The following is a 6,366-nucleotide window of genomic DNA, read 5'->3' as shown; positions in this document are numbered from 1 at the left end:
ATTTTTTTAAAACGTCAAACCAAAAAGTCCCACCACCTGGATTTAGTGTGAATTCTGGTCTAAAAGCATAGTTTCCAGCAATGCTGAAAATGTCTTTTTTTTTTTTTTTCTTGAGTCATTTTATATGTTACTTAATTACTCATCAAATGTGCTTGGCCATATTTTTAAACACAGCTGGTTCACTTTACTTCAACACATGAAGAGAACAGATGAAAAAAACCTTTCTTCAATATTACACTCAAATTGTTGGTGTTCCTCTTTCATTCACTGACTGAATAATGTACTCTTGCCCCTGTGGAAAATAGTTGCACGTGGGCTGAAAAGCCTTTTTCTGGAACTTACTTTAACATTTCATAGCCAAACCTAGTTTCTGGTGCTGCTCCATTAAAGCCAACAGAGTCACAATGGGGACAGAGCTGACACTGGAATGTGACTGTACACTAAGGTGAGGTTTGATTTGATGTGCACATAAAAGCACATCAGACTCACCACTAGATTTCTGCATTAAGTTTTCAGGACTCTGGCAAATGTCACGCAGTCACTGTCATGCATTGCTGAAGATTATACACTTAGAAGTCCTTGGGGTGTGAGATGATGCTAAGTCAGGCTAAAATATGAGACAAAAGCTGCTTATAAAGGGATTCAGACAACTTAGTCTATATTTTGACTGATACTCACTGGATGAGTGACATTGTATAAGTCACCTGACCTATCTCTGCATCAGTTTTGCCAGACTGAAAAATGAGAAAAATGCTCGTAAGGTAAAGAGAGAAAGAAAAAAAACCCCGTTATTGTCACTTTTAATTTGATACTCCACACTGGCAGGCCTCCCAGTGCAATGCTTGTAGTGAAATTCTGAGCTACAATCAATTCTCCCTTTTCTAGAATCAGGGCCTGGGGTCATGCAGGTGTTGGAAGCACAGGATGGAGACACTCACAGTATTCCTCCGTAGTCAACTTTGAGTTGGAGCAAGGAGGCTGCCTAGAACCCGGGAGGTGCATGCTGGGCATCTCTTCGCCCTGCTATAGATGGTCTGGATTACTCATCTTACATAACAGAGAGCTGGCTGCAATGATAATGTGGTAAAATCTCCCAAACAGCCCAGTGCAGCACTGTTAAAATGCACACAAAAGTCCAGGCAGCCTATTGATATCCCATTCCTGTAGAGGAGGAACTACAAAAAAATTAAAAGCTACAGAGAAAGAAGGGGAAAAGTGTCAGACACCCTGAATGAAGAGGGTTTGCAGCCCCACTGAGCCCCCTGCACAGGTCTGGCTGCAGGCTCGGGCAGATTTCAGTGTGTCCGTCCACCCTCTGACTCTTGTGTGAACGACCCCTTCATAACTGGGAAGAGCACTTGGACTGCATGAGAGCCAAGGAGTGCCTTCAGATATGGTGCACAAATGTGAGGTACCCTACAAAAATCTGCTTTCTAGACTGAACTATCTCACCACACAGGACAGAACTGCTCTAAATTTTCCATTCTTGAAACCAGCGTTTCTTGCCTTCTCCTGATGAAACCTTTGAGATGTATTGGGTAATATGTCCAGACATTTACATTGCTGATGTCAGCTTTACAAAACTGCCAACTCTGCTTTGAATGTGCCACCTTCCCCTTTCTCAGTTGGCTGGTCTTCCCCCACCTTCAGTATCAGGCCTATCACCGGTGCCTTTGCTCAACAATGGGACATGATCACGGAAATATATCACAGCACAGCATGAAACAGGGGAGAGGTGGTGGCTTAGGGCCACATCGTGAGCCACGGACTGTCCTGCAGGACCCAGGTAAGCCCCTTTCAGGAGATGAAAAATCCTGGCTGTGTGTGTGCTGCACCCTTGCTGCACTCAGCAGACGCACCAGGTCCTGTATTGGAGGCAGCAACCGGCCTTCTCACAGGGCTCTGGTGTGGCAGATGTGCAACAAGATGTGCAAACAAAGATCTGGGAGTAGCAGGTACAGGACTGGCACATAGGAGAAAGTTTCCTGTGACAGTGGGGAAGAAGTTGACAGCAGGGGGACATGGATCTCATTTGAAGAAATGCAGTGAATGCAAGTGGTCATCATGGCCCTCAGCACCTGAAGTTGGTTTGCAGTGGGGAAAGGTGGGACTGTGCTGGGAACTAAACCATCATTAACAACCTATTTTGTGATGAAGCAACCTTCCAGACATTAGCTGAACAGGAGTCTAGCACAGGGAATTATGCCCAGCTCTTCAGACAGCCTGAAGGAAGGGAAGGGCTCTGTGTTGTTGTGAGCTGATTCCATCCATCTCAGTGGGGTGTTCAGGCTGAAGGCTCGTGATGATAATTGAAATGTCAACATCAATGATTTAATTGCACAGCAAACAAATATCATTCAGCTCTACAGATATTTTACATTTATAAAAAGAGATCATTTTAGCTACCATGGTACGTAGATGCAGTGTCAGCCATTTGCTAGAACTGCTACAGATCTTCACCTCAAAACTGTGTCTTAGTCAAGGTGTTGCTTAGTTTGTATAAAAAGAATTCCTCAATTTTCCTGTAGATACCACAAACGTAAACATTTCATAGCTGCTAAACCTGCTTGTTATCCCCTCAGCCAGCTGCAAAAGTATCCACATTTAACATGTTTCCAACAATTGGTCATTATTTATTTAAATATTGTATAAGGAATTTTAATTATTTATCCTATATTAATTTACTTTATAATAATTTCTACAATATATTGAAATTTTCCTCAGTACGAATAATGCTGTCAAATGAGAAACTGAAAAACAGAGGGACTCCGAGGTAGGTTTCATTGAATCTAATAAAAGCTAATAACAACAATAAACAAACAACACAGCTATTCTCTGAAGGCACTGGATTGCACAGAGAACAATGAAAAAAAGCCGTATGTGAGCGCCTGTCTCATAATTATCCAGTTTCTCTTAATATCAGCCATGGCCAATCCATTGCCAGATTTTCCAAACAATGCTACTGTGTCTAATTAAAGCATAGTCCTGGCTGATCCAAAATTATTTCTCGGATTATTTCTGAGAAGATTATTACCGAGATCATTTCTCAGGACCCACAGAGCACTGTGCCTATCCAATCCCTGCCCGTGATCTTTAAGGTCCCTTCCAACACAAATCATTCTATGATTCTGTCTTCCTGCTTGGGGAGAGCAACCCCTGTGCCAGAGGGGTGAAACAGTTCCATGGTTAGTGGTGCTCTGAAGGGCCACACACCAGCAGCACATCCCTGCCAACACCTGAGGGTCCGTTTCAGCTCGGGGAGGTCCGTGCACTTTAGGAAGTGCCTGTTCCAAGCACAGCTCTGGCACAGTGAGGTGCTGCACCTTACTGACACCTGTTTTGAAGCCAGGCCACTGTGATGCCTCCAAGAGTCTCACCTTCAGTGTCTCGCCTGGGACTAAAACCCTGTGTCCCACTTATCCCAACAGCCGGGATGGGAGCTGACAGGCTGCAGGCGGGACTGGCTTCTTCCTTTTGTCTCAGAAAGGAGATCACCAACACGAGTCAATCTTGAAAAAAATTTATTAATACAATGTAAAAACAACAACCACCACAACCCACTCACCTCCTACCCCCTTCACTAGCACAACATCAGACACCTTTCATACACTCCCTCTTTTTTTCATCCATTCTAAATTTTCCAAAAGATCAAAAGCTGGTAATACTACTGGCCAAGTCATATTTTCCTCTTGTCAGCTAGTACTATTTTAGCAGATACACAGGATTATAGCTGTTTTTGTTTTCTTTTTTGTTTTGTTTCAAATGAAACTTTGCTAAACACAGCCTGAAATTGCAAATAACTTGCTGGGCAGCTACAGTAAGCAGTTCAAAAGACCATTCTGGCAGTAAAATTATTTTTAGCCAATTACATTCTCTATCTCTGTCTCTCTTATCATTGCCACTGCTCTTTAAGCAAGCTGTTTGTTAACATTTTAGAAGTAGCTCACAGAGGTCTTGATGTGGTTTAATGTGCTCTTTGCCTTCTAAGGACTCAATGTGCAAGTTGCTTTGCATACATCTCTTGTTAGGCAGGGTCATACAACACCAGGGTGCTGCACAGCTCACCCAGTGGCCTAATATATATTTTTATATAGTTTGCAATAATTTTTTTAGCCTCTGTCCTGCAGACTATTACTGTCTGCCCACCTTTCTTCAATATTAATAATCAACCTACATCTAGGCAAGGACTTTCTAAGGATGCCAATACAGCATGGCTGAAATCTACTTTGTCAGATTATCTTGAACAGAGAGTTTGTCTTCCAGGATCCATTAAATGAAGAAAAGAAATTATGACATTTGCTCTTTCTAGGTGTCCAATACTCTGTTGATTTGTTGTTTATTTGGCCTCCCGAGCTGCTTCTCTGTACCACAGCTCTGCCTGAAACTTCCTCACACTGCTGTTAGTTTGGCAAAATCCAAGTCTGACAGGGAAGCTTGGCCCACTTAGTGACTGTGCATGGGGAGTTCACCTCCCTGGTGAAATTCAGTTCCATCCACAATCTCTTTTCGTAAGTTCATATTTACACAAAGGCAGCCTTCACGCTCCCAACTCCATCTGATCTTCCACGTTGTCCCTCCAAACAGCTCAGCTCCTATTTTATTGAAATCCTCCCCAGATCCACTTCCATTGTGCATTGTAGGAGCAGTCCCTTGGCATAATGAACTCTCTCACAGCTGTAGCAACCATTGTTGAATTGTCAGTTCTGTTTAAAATGTCAGGATTAACTGTTACCCAGCTGGTCATCTGAGCAGGAAGAGCCACCTCATGGGCTCATTTGCTGTTGCCTGGTACATGGGAGACGTGAGAGATTCCTGCAGGGCAGCTGGGCAGCACCACAGCTTGGTAGGTTGAGAATGAAAAACTCTTTCCTTCATGATTAAATATCACCTCTGCCCTACAAATATCCAAATGAGAAAATAAAAAGTTAAGTCTAATTATAATTTTTACGTCAAGCCCGTGTTTTGTGCAGGAAAAAAAAAATTAATGCTTTAGTGCTAGAAATCATTTGTTAATCAAAAAAAGTGGCTGAGACTTTCGAGCTTCAGGATCTGTGCCTTTTCAAAACAAATATTGCAGTTTCACAATACTTGCAACACAGCCTGATCAATGCTAGCACACAGCTTCATGTATGGATCACTGGTGCTGGAAACTGCTCTGGATGGAATTTTTGAAACAGTCCTACTCAAAGTCCATAAAATGCATAGAGAAAGAGAATTTTAAACCCAAACATTTTTTAAACACGTGAAGCACGGATTTCTGATTTGGATCCATACTCAATGTTGAAAGAACATACTAACTTGAAATGATTGACTAATGTACTGGTAAAGGTATTATAGACTGTCTGTATAATTAATTTCTACAAATGTTATAGTTTCATCCACTGCCAGTCTTACTATAACATTTCCTCTTCTAGACAAGAGATCATGGTTTTGAGAGATTTGTCTCAATTAGTTTGCTTGCCAGTTTAAACACTTTTCCCAATTTAAGATAATTACGTATCATTTAAAAATAAATTTACAGAAAAATGTCTTATTTGAATTGCTTGTACTCAATTTAAATAATTATCCATAGCTATTATAACATGTTATACTGATAGTATCTGCAGATGAGATCAATTTATCATTTGTTGGTCATGGTTCAAAACACAGGTAAAATCCCAAGAAGCTACAATCCAACGCTGAAAGCACAAAATTGTATTATCACGACTGAACTGGAGTGGAGGTACTGGGATTTGATTGCCTGAATTTATTCCTGGGAAAATACCAGCCAGAAATCATAGTGGAGAGACTCAGATGTTGCTTGCTTTCATTTATTTTAGGTAACACAAGGACATAGTATAGAGATTATCCTGATAAAAATGTTGGAGAGTATTAAAGTCAAGAAGCCTCATATACTTTCCAGAGAAAACAATATTTATGTTCCTCTGGGAAGAACAGCACTATGTTACAACCAACAAACTGTCCAGAGAGGAATGATGGGCTCAGACATCTTTGCAAATTACTAGAGACAATTTTTGTATTTTGTACGGCCAGGACAGCTTTTGCTGATGCATTTTTTCCATCCAGAAATATAAATATTAGATTAAAAATAAAGCTAAAGGCTGAAATGGAAGTTTGTACAGTCTATTATTATTATTATTACTAAAATGGAAATATAATTTCTCTATGCATCCCTAAATATGTTTCTGTTCTAATTGGCCTGAGAAGTGAAACAGAGTTGCTTGCTAGAATATCTATTACATATATATATATAAAAAAATATAAATATATATATAAATTTAATAGGAATTCCATTTAATCTTTCCCTGTTTGTAAGACTTCACAGACTGAGTAGAAACTGTAACTTTTAAGTAAGTGCTCCTTTTA

General features: G+C 40.6%; 1 long non-coding RNA gene across 1 annotated transcript in view; it reads left to right on the top strand.

The window, feature by feature from the left end:
- Nucleotides 1-1,662: 1,662 nt before the first annotated feature.
- Nucleotides 1,663-6,366, top strand: part of LOC116783209 — a 29,098-nt gene continuing 24,394 nt past the window's right edge. The window contains exon 1 of the long non-coding RNA XR_004355563.1: nt 1,663-1,786. This is a non-coding gene — a long non-coding RNA (uncharacterized LOC116783209). The remainder of the gene's footprint in view (nt 1,787-6,366) is intronic.

The sequence above is a fragment of the Chiroxiphia lanceolata genome, chromosome 2 (assembly GCF_009829145.1).
Source record: "Chiroxiphia lanceolata isolate bChiLan1 chromosome 2, bChiLan1.pri, whole genome shotgun sequence".
Lineage (NCBI taxonomy): Eukaryota > Metazoa > Chordata > Aves > Passeriformes > Pipridae > Chiroxiphia > Chiroxiphia lanceolata.
This window is presented reverse-complemented; position numbering and strand designations above follow the sequence as displayed.